Source organism: Drosophila willistoni (assembly GCF_018902025.1).
Source record: "Drosophila willistoni isolate 14030-0811.24 chromosome 2L unlocalized genomic scaffold, UCI_dwil_1.1 Seg168, whole genome shotgun sequence".
In the NCBI taxonomy this organism is placed as follows: Eukaryota; Metazoa; Arthropoda; class Insecta; order Diptera; family Drosophilidae; genus Drosophila; species Drosophila willistoni.
The window spans coordinates 14,238,543-14,258,403 of record NW_025814047.1 but is presented as its reverse complement, the minus strand read 5'-3'; the positions used below and the strand labels follow the sequence as shown (position 1 = coordinate 14,258,403).

Genomic DNA, 19,861 nt, shown 5'->3' with positions numbered 1-19,861 from the left:
GTGCTGATCAAGAATATATATACTTTATATGGTCAGAGATGCATCCTTCGATGCGTTGCACACTTTTGACCAAAATTAATATACCCTTTTTGCAAGGGTAAAAAACAGTTTGTTCTTATTTTCTTCTCCGATATATTTCGACAACTCATCGGTGGTCGTCTTCAGGGCAACTATAAATACATTTAATTGTGATTATCTTTAACATTAATTGACAACAAGGTGTTTCTTTTTGTTCTTGTTACTTATTTTTACACGTCCGCACACTGTGACGTGGAGCTATACACTGACTTGTCCCTAATAAATGCCTGTATAAGTGCGTGCAGTTGTATAATTAAGTCTTATATTTGTCGGGATATTTATTATGTGCAGCACCTTCAAAGTATAACGTTTGTTGTAATGTTGATCCTGGTCTATTATGTTTGCTGTGTCAAAGTTTGGTGAATGTCCATTGGCGGCACAGTGGGCCGTTAGTACATTGTGGTGTTGACGAGGCTTGTAGTCAGATCTATGTATTATTATCATTTATTTTTTTTATTTTGTTATTTTTTCCATTCTTCCTTGATAGTGTCAAGTGCCAATTCTATTAGAATACTTGGAAAAAGTGAGACTACGTCAAATGATATCAATCTTTCATCGTCGCAAATGTATGTGTCATTAATCCTTGTCTTAAATTCTGAGGCGTTCTTTATGTTGTGTGTTGAGTCTTCCGTTATTATACCCTTGCAAAAAGGGTATATTAATTTTGGTCAGAAGTGTGCAACGCATAGAAGGAAGCATCTCCGACCATATAAAGTATATATATTCTTGATCAGCACGACGAGACGAGTTCGAATAGCCATGTCCGTCCGTCCGTCCGTCCGTCCGTCCGTCCGTCCGTCCGTCCGTCCGTCCGTCTGGATCAACGCAAACTCCTCCTAGACCGTTAGCACTACAGAGCTGAAATTTTGCATGTAGGCTTGTATATACTGCAGGCGTTGTATATCTCGGATTCAGCCGGATCGGATCACTATATCACATAGCTCCCATACAAATGCCAAAGTCACGAACAGTGACTTTTCTTAATAACTTCGTTATTTTCTGAGCTATTGTCATGAAATTTAATATTGGTGAGTTAATTACACATATAAACGACTATGCCAAATTTGATCAAAATCGGGTGACTATATCATATAGCTCCTATAGGAACGATCTTTCAAAAACAGTGACTTTTGTCAATAACTTCGTTACTTTTGACGCGATTGCTTTCAAATTAAACATTTGTTGGTTTAATATATCTATTAATGACTGTGCCGAATTTGATAAATATCGGGTGACTATATCATATAGCTCCCATAGGAACGATCAGTAGAAAACAGTGACTTTGATCAATATCTTCGTTATTTCCTATGCTAAGTTTGTAGGCCGTTCTTTCGGACACATTAGCCCTTTCAGCTTAAACATTTTTGGCTATAGGTAAGCAAAAAGTTACCAAAAAAGTTGCAAGGGTATACAAACTTTGACGCGGTCGAAGTTAGCCCCGGCCCTCTGGTTTTTTAATATGTTGACTATGTATTTGGATGGAGAACCAATTGATGAGCAGATTAGTCTCAATGCCGTATACAAAAGCACAGATATTTTAGATACCATGACAACATATACACGCAACTAAAGGAATGCCTATGGGATCACCAGCGTCACCAATAATAGCCTACATAATTATGGAAGAACACTTAGACAAAATGATGAAAACACTACAGCGACCACCTAGAGTTGTGACGAAATATGTAGATGACCTTCTTGCCATAATTAAAGAAGACGAGATTCACATAACGTTTACAATAGAGATAGAAAATGACAACAAAATGACTTATCTAGACGCATCAATACACAGACGAGAAAACGAGCTAAAATTAAAATAGTACAAAAAACCAACAGCATCAGGACGAATCATCAACTTCAACTCCAAACATCCGAAGTCGATGATAATGAATACAGGAAGAGGTTGTATACAACGGTATGCTTAACATATCGTACCCAATTTTTCATGAAGAAACGAAGAAAGAAATTAGACGAATTTTAAAAGATATTAACTTTTCAAACCACACCATAAGGATGTCCATTACTAAAATATCACAAGAAGAAAACCAATAGAGCAACCACGACAAAACGCTTCATGTCCGTCACATATGACCCACAACTCTCGGAAAGATTATTAAACTCGGATTGCTATGACACAGAACAAATACAGATAGCACACAAACCCAACAACACGTTATGGAGTAAATTCAACAGGACAAAAAGCAAGATTGATACAATGAACAAGAGCAACTTACTTTATAAAATACCTTGTACGGGACCAATAAAGAAAACTGTGATATGTATATAGGGACAACCAAATCGAGGCTAAAAACTAGACGAACAAAGTGTAAAAAACGACACGGCCCACTGTGCCGCTAGTGGACATTCACCAAATTTTGACGCAGCAAACATAGTAGACCAAGAACAACATTACAACATGCTCCATACAATCAATACACCGACAAATATAGGACTTCATTATAAGGTAGATACACACATCTGTGCATATTATTTGCATATTAGAGACAAATCATTGTGTAGCTTCACGCACGTCGCAGTGTGCGGACCTGTAAAAATAAGTAGGTGTTTTTTGTAGTAGTAATTCGCACATACCGTGTCAAACGAACATACTTAGAAAATTTCATTATTCATAGTTGAATACTATATTTGCTCCCTACTTTTTAACTTCTCTTGATCTCTGAGTCTCCTAATTTTTTGCACAATGTAAACTAATCCTCTTTGTCGGTGTCGAACGGAACCTATAAAAGTGGGCAAAGAAAACCCGATAATCTGCAAACAATGCGGGTTACATTATAATTCCGATTTTTTTTTTAATTGATTGTAATGTGATAAACATATTTTGGTAAACTTTTTATCGTGTAAAAGCTTATCACAAAAGATAGATAATAAAGAAAATGTCGAAGATGGTTTAGTTTTTTGCTCTTGGTTGACACTTCGGCGGAAATGCCCATATGCAAAAGTCGAACTGCAAAGTCTTCTCGACAACACAGCTTCGAGCAGTTTAGAGCTTTAAAAGAGCTCAATTGAAAATGGTATTGATGAAACGGAGAATAATTTAACATTAATTGGCAAAGGAGGAGGCAGCATAGGCCACAGTGAATACAAACAAACTAACCGTATTGACGACGATATAAGCCTATTTTTAACATCGTACGTCCCACTTTAGCTTGTAACTAAAACAGACTCTAAAATAATAAAAATCCTAGGCCATCGTCTACTCGCTATTGTAGACCGATCAGACTGCAATTTTAAAAGCAGACCACCACACTATCCCTTGAAGAAGAGCAGTACTTTAGGGCTAAATAAATGACCTAAAGCCAACCGAATTTGGAATTCCAGAAACAAAATTTTCCATTAATCATTCACTTCAACTAACTATTGTGGATGGAAAAGGTTGCAACGCCATAAGCAACACATCATCAATGAAATGCCTTATACAGTGGCGGCAAAAAATTTGAGTACATTTTTTTTTGACCTTAAATTCTGATTTCATTCCATTGTTACTTAAGGGGTGAGCCTGCTTTAGGAGGCCTAAAAATGGCAGTTTTTCGTGTTTTTTTTTAGGATAGAAAAAAACAAGCAAATGTAATTAAATTTTTACTCAGCTTTGCGTGCTGATCAAGAATATATATACTTTGTGTGGTCGGAAACGTCTCCCTCCGTGCGTTTCAAACATCTGACCAATTTTATAATACCCTCTGCAAGGGTATAAAAATGCTTCATGGGAATTATCGGAGAGAATGCTCCGTTTTTTATTTTAGGTACCTTTGATACATTTGATACTATAATAGGCTTCGATCTGCTAACGCAGGCAGGAGTAACCCTAAACTTACACATCGGTAGTATTACATATGGCAATACGACACGCATTGGTGACATAGTAGTTCCTGATAGCGTAATAGAGGAAATTAAAAAGTTAATACTGAACAGGATCGGCGCATTTTCAACCTTTAACAAGGCATTGCCATATAACACTTCAGTCATTGCCACAAATTACACTATAGACAACCAAGAAGTGTACTCCAAGCTTTACCCATATCCTATGCGTGTAGACGATTTCGTTAACAATGAAATCGCTCAGCTGTTGAATAACGGCATTATAAGACCATTTTGGTCTTTGTACAACAATCCTGCAGGGGTTGTTGACGAAAAAGGCTAACTTAAACGGTAACAAAAACGACTCGTCATTGACTTTCGAAAGTTAAACGAGCGGACCATTGCCGACCGGTACCCAATGCCAAACATTCCAATAATTCTAGCGAATCTTGGAAAGGTAATTTTTTTGCGACATTGGATTTAAAATTTAGGTACCACCAATTTTATCTAGCTGAAAAGGATCGCGCGAAAAACGGCTAACTCAGTAAACGTCGACAAATACGAATTCTGTCGCTTACCCTTTGGTTTGAAAAGTGCAGGAAGCATACGTCTATACGTAGACGTCATCTACAGATGACGTGCTAATATTTTCTGGAAATGAAGCCGAGCATGTCAAACACATTGACACCGTGCTCCAACTGCTTTGCAACGCCAAACATGAGAGTGTCGAAAGAAAGGACAACATTTTTTAAAGAAACCGTCTAATATTTTGGTTTTAACTCGCGACTTTTATTTTTATTTATTTATTTATTTACGTCAACTAACACAGCAGTCGACGAAAAAGCTTAAGCTAAAGACAGATAGTAATTAAATAAAGAAGGTAGCTTAGCTTTATACACAACTAAACATCCCCGGCCCGGTGGAGGTGTTTTATTTGCACAAGGTGCCAGCTATGCCCCGATTCACAGCCAATGTGGCCAGGGATGAGTTGCAGCCAATCCAAGTCCAGAATATTTTCATTGGTTTCGCTGTAGATGATTAAAAAGTATAGCGCGAAGAGAAATGACAGAAAGATGAGGAGAGATAAGGTGAGAAAGGTTGTTAAAAGATTGGCAAAGAACACGAAGAGGTTCGTGAAGAGAGTAGTTAGTCAGACATCTACTAAGGTGAATAGGAAAAAAGTTTCTGGTCCGACGTGAGGGAACACAAAAATACAGCGTATCTAGTAAATTGGTAGAAATGACTTCGCCGTTGACTAGTTTATGGAGAAAGAGAATGCCAAAAACAAGCCTACGGTTATAAAGTGAAGGAAGATTAATAAGAAGAAGTCTATCAGAATAAGAAGGTAGGCGAAGACCCGGGTCCCAATTTAGACCGCGTAGCGCAAACTTTAGGAATTGCTTCTGTACCGATTCAATACTACGCTGGTGAACATCATATTGCGGGTTCCACACTGGCGAGCAATATTCTAGAGTAGGGCGAACTAACGAAGTGTATAAAACCTTTGTTACATAGGGATCATCAAATTCTTTGGCCCAACGTTTAATGAAGGCGAGAAGGCATCTTGCTCTGTTGACAATTGAAGAAATATGAACATTAAATGAAAGTTTAGGGTCAAACATAACGCCTAAGTCTTTGAATGATGGAACACAATCTAACAGAACAGACTTAATAGAGTAATGAGCTAGGAGCGGAGACAAACGACTGAAAGTCATAAAAGAACACTTAGAGGCATTAAGGTGTAATTTATTAACGTGGCACCAATCACAGAACGCATCGAGATCTGATTGCAAGTACTGTTGGAAAGAAGGATCATTATAGGAATAACAAATCTTGACGTCATCCGCAAACATGAGCACGCGTGAATGCGCCAAGGCCAAAGGCAAATCATTTATAAACAATGTAAATAATAGTGGGCCCAGATGACTGCCTTGGGGTACACCTGACGTAACTCGAACAGTTTTAGATATCGAGGAACGAAAAGACACCTTTTGGGTTCTGCCAATAAGATACGACTTTAACCAACCCAATAATTTTGGTGAAAAACCCATGATGTTAAGTTTCGCGAGAAGCAAAGAATGATCAACCGTATCAAAAGCCTTACTGAAGTCAGTATAAATAACATCAGTTTGACACTTTTTACGGAAGCCATGGTGTACAAGGGTAGTCAATTCTAAAAGGTTGGTAAGCGACGAACGACCTTTCATGAAACCATGCTGACAAGGAGAAATAGTGGATCTGGATAGATGTTGAAGAGAAGACGTAATAATTTTCTCAAACAGTTTAGGTATTGCCGAAAGTTTGGCAATGCCACGGTAGTTGGAAACATCCGATTTGCTACCCTTTTTAAAAAGCGGAATAATAAATGACTCCTTCCAAATATCAGGAAATCTACAAGTCTCACTCGATATAAAGAATAACCGAGCTAAAGGCTTAGATAGGGAAATAGAACACATTTTAAGGATGCAACTAGGTATATCATCAGGCCCGGGAACGAAGGAAGACTTCATAGATGACAAGCTAGAGAGAATACAGTCTTCAGTAATACTGGGAAAAAACATACAATTTAAATGTGGGATTGAAAAGGGATAGGGTGTGGGATCCGAAACAGTAGTAGAATATGTCGACTGAAAAAATTTAGCAAACAGATCTGCAATATCTAAATCATTATTAGCAGACTGGTCGTTAAGTCTGAAGGTGGAAGGTAGGACATTAGAGCGTCTTTTGGAATTGACAAAGTTGTAAAATCTTTTGGGGTTATTATAAAATTCAGCCTTACAGCGAACGAGATAATTGTTGTAGCATTGAGTATTTAAGAGACAAAATTGAGATTTGGCTATACAATAATTTGCATAGTCAAGTCGCGAACCAGTTTTTTTAAATCTTTTAAAATATCTCGATTTAATGTTACGAAGATTAGAGAGCCTACGTGTGAACCAGACTGGCGAGCTGGAGACGGTAGAGACATTCACATAAGGAACGCATTTATCAATTAGAGAATTAAGAGCAGAATAGAAAAACTTCACTGCACAATCTATATCGCAGCACTCAAATAGAAACGACCAATCAAAAGAGAAAATAAGGCTGTTAAGAAGATTGAAATTTGTTTTACGAAAACATCTACGACGAGAATTTGAGATGTTTTTAAATAAATTAGTAACGGAATTGTAAGAAATAGTAACTTCAATGGTAGGATGATAAGGATCTTCAGGTTTCACTAGTGGCTGTGTTTGCGATACAGCACTAACAGTGGGATCAGAGACAAAAACAAGATCAAGGATTCTTTTAGAACAGTTAAGGAAAGAATTTAACTGATATAGTGGACATTCAAGTAGGCTATCAAGAAAAACATGTTGAGATGAAGGAATTAAGAAAGATAGATTATCATCAACAAGCCAAGAAATATTAGGCAAGTTAAAATCACCTAAAACTATAAGAACATCCCGATCTTTAAGACGACCAAAAATAGTTCGTAAAGCATCAGCATGGTGCACGTAGATCATGGTATCAGAAGCTGGAGGAATATAAGAACAAGAGATATATAGGCTAAAGTTAGAACATGTAACTTCGACGCAAATAAACTCAACACCTAAGGGGAGATCAATCGGCACCACACTTGAAGACAGATTCGAGTTTACAGCAATGAGTACTCCACCGCCACGAGGACCAACACGATCAAGCCTATAAGAAATAAAATTATTAGAAAGAATTTCATTATCTAGAACAGAGGAGTTAAGCCAAGTTTCAGAGAAAGCTAATATGTCAGCTGAAAAGGTTTGCCTATCACAGAAAAGGTTCGACAGCTTGGTAAGAAGTCCTCTTACATTTTGATAATGAATGCAAAGACTAGACGTTATTATTTTTTTGAAGCAGAAGATAAAGTAGGAAGGTGGACAGGCAACGGACGAGAGCGCTTATTGGGCGCAAACTCGTGTACAACTAGGCCCTCTGGCCAAAAATTAGGGTCAACCATAGCTGAGAAGTACTCATTTGGTACTGTAATTTTAAAAGAGGAGATTTCGCGAGGCCTAGAAAACTTAAACTTTTGAATTAAAACCTTAGCAGGGCAAATATTACCAATGTAAGCTGCCACAGACGACTCAGAAGTATCTGGAGCAAGCCTAGAAATAAATAATTGTTTGCGATGAGGCACTACAGTTAGTGGAGGCGGAGGAGCATTGGGATCCGCAAGTGATTGAGAGCCGGCATGATCCTGTGATTGATCAGAGTTCCCGTGAGGGATAGATTGAGGTACACCAGGGCTTGTAATGGCTACTTCAATCTGAAAAGAAGAGCATAAAGAGGGACAAGAAGATGGTGTAGGCGAAAGTAAAATCGGAGAGGAAGTAATAGAGAGAGCTGGCGACTGCTTACGAGGCAACTCAAGGGTACATATCTTGTGCAATTTCTCAGAAGGTGGAACAAATTTGAATTGCGACAATAATTGAACGCTAGAGTCACACTCGTTTGACAGCTGTTTGGCCAGTTTGTTTAAAGAAAGAAACCTTAAACGAAGATCCCTATACATACGGCTAAAATCAAGCTGCTGGCTGGCACAAGATGGGCAAGTCCATCGCATTAAGCCAAGCTCAGGCTTAGACACAGACAAACCAGAAAATTTGTCGTAGTCGCGGCCATTGAGGCCAGCACATTTTAAGTGAATAAGATTATCGCAGAGCCAACAAGATATTGCTCTATACTGATCATCAAAACGATCAGAATGTTTGCAATTAGGTAGACAACAAGCCATTGAAAAGCCGAAAGAAAGGCAAAAAAATTATATATATATAAGAATATATAGAAAAATTAAATTCACAGCACAAAGATAATTATTGATAAATAATCAATAATTACAAATAAAACAAAGAGACAGCTAGAGTGCACAGCACAACAGAGAGTGCAAGAACAGTTATAAGCCGAGCTATGAGAGGCGGCCTTACAAAAGTGATTACGCGGGAGAGAAGCTAAGCACAAGCACAAAGCAGAGAGAACAACAAAGCCACTAGCACTGATGGTATGATGGGGGCGATGAGGGGAGCAACTGCAGAAGCAATGACGAAAGAGAAAAAAAAAAGAAAAAAAAATATGTAATTGCACCAAACACTAATCACGAAACAGAAAAAACTGTTTAAACTATTTAATTTGGCGAATTATGGAAATAAAACACAAGGGAGTCAAGCGAACAACACCAGCGGAAGTGTAAACAAATTAAGCACAATTAAAAATTGAGAAAAAACAATAACTATTAATAAAAACTCAGGAGCTATGCAAAAACACGACCGTCACGTCAGAGAGCAGAAAGCAACAAAGTTTTAACAGTGCACGAATATGGTAACCGATAACACCAACAAAGATGATCAAATTCAAACAGTTAATACCGAACACATAGAGATAATATCAAACAAATACTTCGGGAGTATTACTTTCCAAAAATGGCCAATTTAACCAATGAAATTGTCTTAAGCTGTAAAGTCTGCACTACTGCTAAGTACGACCGTCACCCAAAAAAACAAAAGCTTGGGGAAACGCGCATACCGCTTTATTCCGGCCAAAAGCTGCATATTGATATATGCTTCACTGACAAGCTATTTCTGACGTGAGTGGACAAGTTTTCCAAATTTGCTGTTGTACAAACCTTATTATCCCAACCAATAACGGATAATACCATCCCCATATTCCATATCTCCATATTTTTCCTAAAATAAAGACAATTAATTGTGACAATTCAGTTCAATTCAACAATGTTCATTCGGTTACAGAAGAAAAGCCAATTTACGTTTTTTATGCAGAAGACACTGACTTGCGGAAAAATATTAAAGAAAGAATAAACAAGGCCCAGCAAGATAAACTCAACAGATGCAACCCAGATAGGCAATAGGATAGGAGATAGGATATTTGACGTAGGTGACAAGGTATTCATTAAAGATAATAAAAGATTGGGAAACAAACTATCCCCATTGCGTTCTGAGGGACGCGTACAAGCAGACCTGGGAAAGTCTGTACAATTTTTATTAAGTTCCTTATTTGCTACATCAAACCACACAGTTACTAAAGTCCTTGTTTACCTTTCCCGCAGCAGGGGCACGCATTACCGACTGCTCCAATGCAAATTTCATTCCCGTTCTAGACGGCAATGTTTTAATATGGGAGCAACACAGCTATGTAAGACACTCGACTAACCTGACCGAATTCGCGAAAATCATAGACGATACTATAAAACTGGCTGAGTTATTCCCCTTGACGCACATGCGAAAATTTATAGAAGTAAACATAAAACATGTTCAAAATCTTTTATCCGTTTTAATGATACACCACAGGATAGCAAAAAGTTTAGATTTTTTGGGCACAGCACTAAAGGTTGTGGCAGGAACGCCTGATGCGGCAGATTTGGAAAAAATTAAAATAACAGAAGCACAGCTAATTCAATCTAACAATAGACAAATAATAATTAAAACAGAAACTCAACAGTAAATCGATTTACTTACAGATATAGTTAATAAAATAATACAATCCAGAAGTGGTGAAATTACCGATATCCCACACCTTTACGAAACGTTACTAGCAACAAATAGAATGCTAATTACAGAAATTCAAGACCTTACGCTTACTATTACGCTTGCCAAATCAAACATAATAATCCCATATATTGTCGATGAAGCAGATTTGAAATCTATTTTTACCGAACAGTTCACAACAGTCTCCATAGTCAGTTTAATGTCATAATTTTCCCCGTGGCACAGATACAGATACATGATAACGTAGCAGCGGAGTGCAGGCGGTCAACGAATGCGTTAAAAACAATCACGTAACATTTTGCAATCTGGTTAAGCATTACATATGAGCTCGCAGACTACACTCAGGGCAATCACAGCTATGTGCCGTACGCAGCCTAGTCATCTGGGACCAAATACAAGGATTGACGAGGGGATAATTATTGTGGGAATTTGTTTTATTTAATATATTTGTTTGTAGTATTTTAGTTTATTTAATGTAAAACTAGTTATTTGAATATTTAGCAATTAGTTGTCTTTTCATCTTTACTGCAACCGTACTCGCTCGTCTCTTCGGTTCGACTGCCTTGCCTTTCGCTAAATTCGCCCTACGGCTTCTTATAGGCATCGCAAATCGTAGTTCGCTTAGGACCCTCGTTGAACAATGTATCTTTGACCATGTTCTATATATCTGGCCTTTACCAAGGTAATGCGGTACGAACCTAAGTATTTGGGCTTCAGCTTCAAACCTCTTCCAAGTTGGATTTCTTTAACAGCTACCAGATCACCGACTTTATATGTAGAAACAGGTCTGCGACGTAAGTTGCAGGTCTTCTTCTTGCATACGATGGATCTGTTGCTTCGCTAGATTGCAGAGCTCATCTCTGTTGTCGTTAAAAATCTAAATCATCTCATCGTGAATTATTTCTTTCAGCTTAAGATCGTCTTCTGCGTGGATCTTTATACCAATCAGAAGTTCCAACGTCCTTGAATGTGTGCTTATACTGTACGTGGAGTTAAGCGTTTGTTGCACTTTGCCGACAAACTTATACCATTTGCTATTGATATCTTAGACAACACGGATATAATAACTGCGTTAAGGCGTTGCACTTGTCTGTTGGCTTGTGGAAGACCAGTCGTAACTGCGTGAAATTCGATATTTTCTGCCTTGCAATACTTCTTAAACTAATCAAAGGTAAACGTAGAGCCTGTGTCAGAAACAATTTGAGCTGGATTTCCAAAAACTGAGCTTTGTTGTAGTATTGTGATTAATTCCATTGTAGATGTAATCAACTGTTTGAGCAAATTAAAAATTTTATCTGACTCTCGTTGAATATAAATTTTGCATCGTTCTTTAACAAATCTGTAAAAGTCTTGACTATAATCGAACCAGAGGGCCGGGGCTAACTTCGACCGCGTCAACGTTTGTATACCCTTGCAACTGTTTTGCTAACTGTTTTCTTACCCATAGCCATTAAAGTGGAAAAACGTTTTATCTAAAAAGGCTAATATTTGCGAAAGAACGGCCTACAATCCTGGCATAGCCAAGATATTGATCAAAGTCACTGTTATCCACCGATCGTTCCTATGGGAACAATATGATGTAGTCACCCGATTTTTTTTGGTCTTTGCGCCTGAAATACTTATCGTCTGATTCTTTATAGTATGCCCCAAAAATTCAATTTCACAATTTAAAAAGCAACATGTCTTTAAATTGATGACTAAACCATAATCTTCACAACGCTTCAAAACATTTCTTAGATTGGGGATGGCTTCTTCTTCAGTTTTACCAGGGTTTATAATGTCGTCGACATATGGGATAGCCGTATCATAACGGGTTAAGAACGGCATTATGGGGGGTTCAAGGAATAAAACAGTTGTTGGGAAAACTAAATTCTATGTATAAAAATTTTTTTTCGGAGATCCGTGAAATGGGGAAGTGGGGGGAATTTTCCAATGGCATTCCGATTTCGTCCTTATGGAAGTCCCGTTCGCAAGTGAAGTCTGAATACAAAAATTAAAATTTTTTCTTAATCTAGACACTGGTAGTAAAATTGGGAAAAAGGATGAAAAATGAAAAAGTTATGAGCTTTTTTTTAGAAAAAAATGTATTTTTTGCCTATTCGTTGTTAATAATTAATTTTTTAAAATAACGATTTTTAATATTTTTCGTCAATTCTACTACCAACGCTGAACAATATCCTAAAGAACATGTGTAAAAAATTTCATAGCGATTGGTTACTTTTTGCGCCCTGTAGGACTTCCATGAGCTCCAAAAATGTAGTTTTGAGAAAAACAGGTTTGAAAATATGCGCTACGGCACAGCGCGCTTGACACCGCTCCACATAACGGCCGAAAGAAATTTTTACACAGTATTCTTAAAACATATATCTATCCGAAAATGTAAAAAAAAAAATGGAATATTTTTATAACATAGGGTAGAAACCCCCTTTAACGTGTCTCTGAAATACCCCAGGAGAGTTCGTCAATCAAAGGAACTTTTAAAAACTGGTACTGTCCGCTGTGTGTAACGAGATAGGTGAATCTTCGACTCTCTTTTTCAACATCTACATGGAAAAATCCAGTCTTTAAATCGATGGTACTGAAAACTGTTGCTTCTTGCAGCTGATCCAACAGATCTTCAATCAGTGGTAATGGAAAATGGTCTTTTACTATTACCTTGTTTATTCTTCTGTAGTCAATGCACAGCCGGGGAGTGCCATCGCGTTTTTTTTTACTAATACGACCGGACTGCTGAATTCAGACTCGGATTGTTTTATTATTTCACCGTTCAGAGAAAGCGAATCGTGGTCTCCAATAAATTAGACTATCTTCTTTTAATACAATTCCCATTTCAACATTTGTCGATTTTAGTTTTTCCTTTCCGGCTTATAGTTTTTGATAAGTTCATTCACTTCGCCCTTTGCCGTTTGTGATGCATTTAAGTCAATGTCAATTCCACCGTTTTCGACCTAAATTCTCACTACCGATCTTATTTTCGAATCATCAGAATATTTTCCGATTTCTACGCCATTACGATTAATTTTTTTCAGCCTGCTTTCAAAGGTCTTCTCCTAAAATTACTTCATCATCTAAGAATTCAGTTGATACTACTAGAAAAACCGAAAGCCTGTTTTGTTATGATATTTAAGCAAATCATTTTGTGTTTTTTAACGAATTTTGGTGGCATATTTGTACATACATACATTCCGTATGAATTGTAGACTTAAGCATTAACTTGATTTATCCTCTAGTTTTCTACCCAACTTTAACTTAGCGATTGCAATAAGGGTGCTATGAAATCGTTTCACTTGACGGTTAGAGCTTACTGCTGTGCAGACTGGTCGCATTTACAATAGAGATTCCAAAATTATTTTCGAAAAGGTTTCTTACCGTTTCTGACCTTTTATTGTCGCAGTAGAAAACATGTGCTGAGTATTGACGTGAAAATATTAATTAAGCTTTAAAAATTTGTCGATACAAGGCAGAAAATGTTTTCCAAGAGTAAAGAAAATATCGACATGTAAAATTTCTTCAGGACATACAAAGAAATTGAAATTTTGGCGATGGGAATTCTTCAAAAAATTGATGCTGTTTTTTTCCACGATATTCAAATTTTATTTAATCCCATTTACAAGTTTGGGATTCATTTTTACCCTTTAAGTTTGTAAAAGAACTGTCCAGTCATGAAACACTATAAAATATCGAGTTTTTTCACAATATAAAATGAAACAACGACAGGACAAAACATGTGTGTGTTCAATAATTATTAGGTTTCTGTAAACGTTGACCGGTTTATCCAAAGTCTTAATGGTATTTGTCAATGATAGTTCACTGTCATTGTCAATGCATTCAGCTGCATAATTGGCAATGGGAATAAAAAATTGTTGTACCTTGCCTCAATATACATAGTACTTCCATCGTTTTATTCTCGCGTTTGAGTTCTTTTCAGAACGTGAGTGGTTGGTGGTCACTATTAATATTAAGACACCAACAACAATTCCCTTTCGTTTGTGACATAATAAACCTCTGCCCCTCTGAGAAGCCCAGAAATTATTTCTTCAGGTTAAAGTAAATATGTCATTAATTTGGAGGAATCTCAATGTCATTTTTTTGTAAACTAGTGTAATAAAAAGAAGGCGCTTGCTGTATGGGTACCAAAGTACATAAAAGTGGCGCATGGTATCAAGGATACTAAGAAAATCGTTGTGAACCACCTGCTCAACAAGTACTGCCTTTGCAGATAACACTTAGTCTTCGAACGAACTACTCCTCCTGGGTTATGCGAAAGTAGTAGATAAAATATCTTGGAATGATTATAGACAGCAAACTTTCCTGAAAGGTTAATGTGCAGGAAAGAGCAAAAAAGGTAATCAAGACAAGCTGAAGTAAATCTGTAAATTTTTAATGTGGCACAGTCATTTGTAATATTGACACATATAAAATTTTATTACAATAGCTTAGAAAAGTTATATGATATAGTGGTCCGAACCGGCTGAATCCGAAATATACAACCTGTGCGGTAAATATAAGCCTACATGCAAAATTTCAGCTCTGTAGCTCTTACGGTCCCTAGACTCCTCCTAGGGAGTTTGCGAGTCCAGACGGACGGACGGGCATAGCTTAATAAACTCGCTTCGTCGTGCTGATTAAGAATATATTTACTTTAAATCTATGCGTTGCACACTTCTGACCAAAATTAATTTACCCTATTTGTAAGGATATAAAAAGATCGGAAAATAACTTTATGCCTGCTATGGTTTAGAAATTGTAAAAAGCAATCAAGCAGAACCTCCGGAATACTTTAATGTAATCATGTAACCCTTGATTTACGGAATCGTTCGCCTTATTAAAATCCGTCTATATGACAACAGTTTGTCTATTTTGCTTAAACTTTGCATCACAAAAGGTGTAAACTAAAAGTTTGTCTATTTTGCTTAAACTTTCCATCACAAAAGGTGTAAACTAAAAAAAATTATTTGCCGTTTTTCAAAAGTGAGTTTTAGTTTGAGCGAAAAAAATAAAAATCATTTTTAATCATTATTTTTGATTTTTATTTTTTTTTTATCAAAAAAGATTTTTATGGATAATTTTGTATAAATTACTCAAAATTAATAATCTTTTTTGAAGAAAATTGAAAAAATTGAATTTTTTAAAATCTTTCCAAAAATGCATAGATGGTATCGCATTAAATATATTGGTGTAATCTATTCTTTTCTAAGTCCTCTATAAGTAAATGATTTTTTCATTTAAAAAAAAAAAATCATTATTTACGGTCCCTGATTTGAACTCTTCTCGTCATGGTGATCAAGAATATGTGTACTTTACATGGTAGGAGAAGCTTTCTTCTATGTGTTCCAAACTTCTGACACAAATTAATGTACCTTTATGGTACATTAATTGGTATAAAAACTTAACTTTATTTTTTACGTATGCTGAAAATACACCCTGAAAATGAATCCAGAAATTTGGTAATTTTTCATGCATGAAGTGACTTTTTTAGGAATCCGAGGGTATAACCAGAGGGCAGGAGCAAACTTCGTACGCTGGTAAGTTGGTAAGCGACGAACGACTTTTCATGAAGTCATGCTGTCAAGGAGAAATAGTGGATCTAGATAAGTGTTGAAGGGAAGAAGTAATAATTTTCGTAAATAAAATAGCTTAGGTATTGTGGAAAGTTCCGAAATATCCGATTCGTTGCGCTTTTTATGCAGCGGAATAATAAAACTTCCTTCTAAACATCAAGAAAACGACAAATATTACTTGATATGAAGAATAAACAGGATAAAGGCTTAGATAGGCAATCGAACACATTTTAAGGATGCAACTAGGTAAGAAAGGAAAGACGTCTTAGAAGATAAGCTAGTGATAATACAGTCTTGAGTAGTACTGGGAAAAAACATACAATTTAAATGTGGGATTGAGAGTTAACCTTAACGCAAATAACATCTTTAATGGCACAACATCTGAATACAGATTCGAGTTGACAGAAAGGCTATAAGAAATAAGAAGTTATTAGAAAGAATAATAATTATCCAAAATAGAGCAGTTGAGCCAAGTTTCAGAAGAAGCTAATATGTCAGCCGAAAAGATTTGGCTTTCTCAGAACAGTTTCGAGAGCTTGGTAAGAAATCCTCTTACATTTTAATAAAGCATGCAATAATTAGACGTTAATAGTTTTTTGAAGCAGATAAGGAAAAAGATAAATCAGGAAGTTGCCGACCGCTTATTGGGCGCAACCTCGTGTACAATTAAGCCTTCTGGCCAAACGGTCTACCATAGCTGAGAAATACTTTATTAAGAGCGTAGCAGGGCATATATTACCAATGTAAGCTGCCACAGACATCTGAGAAGTATCTGGAGCAAGCCTAGAGATAAATATTTGTTTGCGTTGAGGGACTACAGTTAGTCGAGGCGGAGGAGCATTGGAATCCACGAGTGATTGAGAGCCAGCATGATCCTGTAATTGATCAGAGTTAACGTGAGGGACAGATTGAGGTACACCAGGGCTTGTAATGGCTACTTCAATCTGAAAAGAAGAGCATAAAGAGGGACAAGAAGATGGTGTAGGCGAAAGTAAAATCGGAGAGGAAGTAATAGAGAGAGCTGGCGACTGCTTACGAGGCAACTCAAGGGTACATATCTTGTGCAATTTCTCAGAAGGTGGAACAAATTTGAATTGCGACAATAATTGAACGCTAGAGTCACACTCGTTTGACAGCTGTTTGGCCAGTTTGTTTAAAGAAAGAAACCTTAAACGAAGATCCCTATACATACGGCTAAAATCAAGCTGCTGGCTGGCACAAGATGGGCAAGTCCATCGCATTAAGCCAAGCTCAGGCTTAGACACAGACAAACCAGAAAATTTGTCGTAGTCGCGGCCATTGAGGCCAGCACATTTTAAGTGAATAAGATTATCGCAGAGCCAACAAGATATTGCTCTATACTGATCATCAAAACGATCAGAATGTTTGCAATTAGGTAGACAACAAGCCATTGAAAAGCCGAAAGAAAGGCAAAAAAATTATATATATATAAGAATATATAGAAAAATTAAATTCACAGCACAAAGATAATTATTGATAAATAATCAATAATTACAAATAAAACAAAGAGACAGCTAGAGTGCACAGCACAACAGAGAGTGCAAGAACAGTTATAAGCCGAGCTATGAGAGGCGGCCTTACAAAAGTGATTACGCGGGAGAGAAGCTAAGCACAAGCACAAAGCAGAGAGAACAACAAAGCCACTAGCACTGATGGTATGATGGGGGCGATGAGGGGAGCAACTGCAGAAGCAATGACGAAAGAGAAAAAAAAAAGAAAAAAAAATATGTAATTGCACCAAACACTAATCACGAAACAGAAAAAACTGTTTAAACTATTTAATTTGGCGAATTATGGAAATAAAACACAAGGGTGCCAAGCAAACAACACCAGCGAGAGCGTAAACAAACTAAGCACAATTAAAAATTGAGAGAAAACAATAAATATTACTAAAAACTCAGGAGCTATGCAAAAACACGACCGTCACGTCAGAGAGCAGAAGCTTAAGCATAAAAGATCACTTTGAGGCATAAACGTGTAGTACGAAATTATAACTTCAATGGTAGGGTGATAAGGATCTATATGCTTCAAAAGGGGCTGTGTGTTAGATACCGAAATAACAGCGGGATCCGAAACAAAAGCAAGATCAAGGATTCTTATAGAAGAGTTAAGTAAAGAATTTAACTGATATACAGGGCGTTAACATACAAATTGAAGAAATAAGCGGGGCCCTAAATAAAGTAAAAAGAAAGAAAATCTAGCCACATGCAGTGGCAAGGTTCAATGATTCCTATGTGTGGATATGTCTTTCAAACCCCCTCTTCCGGTGTCTTGCTAGTAAATGAATGGTTGAAAAGCCAAGCCCTCCTTCAATTTCGACGCAAATAAACTCAACACCTAAGGGAAGATCAATCGGCACAACACTTTAACACAGATTCGAGTTAACAGCAATGAGTACTCCACCGCCACGAGGACCAACACGATCAAGCCTATAAGAAATAAAGTTATTAGAAAGAATTTCATTATCCAAAACAGAGGAGTTAAGCCAAGTTTCAGAGAAAGCTAATATGTCAGCCCAAAAGGCTTGGCTATCACAGAACAGGTTCGAGAGCTTGGTAAGAAGTCCTCTTACATTTTGATAATGGATGCAAAGACTAGACGTTATTAGTTTTTTGAAGCAGAAGATAAATTAGGAAGGTTATTGGGCGCTTATTGGGCGCAAACTCGTGTACAACTAGGCCCTCTGGCCAGAAATTAGTGTCAACCATAGCTGAGAAATACTCATTAGGTACTGTAATTTTAAAAGAGGAGATTTCGCGAGGCCTAGAAAACTTAAACTTTTGAATTAAAACTTTAGCAGGGCATATATTACCAATGTAAGCTGCCACAGACGACTCAGAAGTATCAGGAGCAAGCCTAGAGATAAATAATTGTTTGCGATGAGGCACTACAGTTAGTGGAGGCGGAGGAGCATTGGGATCCGCAAGTGATTGAGAGCCAGCATGATCCTGTGATTGATCAGAGTTCCCGTGAGGGATAGATTGAGGTACACCAGGGCTTGTAATGGGTACTTCAATCTGAAAAGAAGAGAATAAAGAGGGACAAGACGATGGTGTAGGCGAAAGTAAAATGGGAGAAGATGCAATAAAGAGGTCTGGCGATTGCTTATGAAGCAACTCAAGGGTAAACTTCTGGGGCAACTTCTCAGAAGGTGGAACAATTTGAATTGGGATAATAAATGTACGCTAGAGTAACACTCTTTGGACAGCTGTTTGGCCAGTTTGTTTAAAGAAAGAAACTTTAAACAAAGATCCCTGTACATACGGCTAAAATCTAACTGTTGGCTGGCACAAAAAGGGCAAGTCGGGCGCACTAAGTCAAGCTGAGGCTTAGACACAGTCGCTTTCCATAGTCGCTGCCGTTAAGGCCAGCACATTTTAAATGAATTAGATTATCGCAGAACCAACAAGATATTTCTCTTACTGATTATCAAAACGATCAGAGTGCTTGCAGGTAGTTAGACTACAAGCTATTGAAAAACAAATAGAAACCAAAGTATATAAAAATATATAGAAATTTAAAAACACAGCACTAAGATAATTATCGATGAAAAAACAATAATTACAAATAAAGCAAAGAGAAAGCTAGAGCGCACAGCACACACAAGAGTGCAAGAACAGTTATAAGCCAAGCTTCGACAGGCGGCGTTTCAAACCTGATTACGCAGAGCACAAGCACAAAGAAGAGAGAACAAAAGAAAAAGTAAGAAACACTAGCACTAATAGTATGATTGGGCAAAGAGGGGAGCAACTGCAGAAGCAAAAAAAAAAACAAACAGAACAAAATAAAATACACCAAATAAAACACAAGGGTGTCAAGCAAAAAAAACACACAGGTGAAAGCAAAAACGAACTAATAAATATTGATAAA

General features: G+C 37.1%; 1 protein-coding gene across 1 annotated transcript in view; it reads left to right on the top strand.

Moving 5' to 3' along the window:
• LOC111518915 overlaps positions 1–19,861 on the top strand; it is a 48,110-nt gene that overhangs the window by 18,717 nt on the left and 9,532 nt on the right. The gene's annotated exons all lie outside the window — the stretch shown is intronic.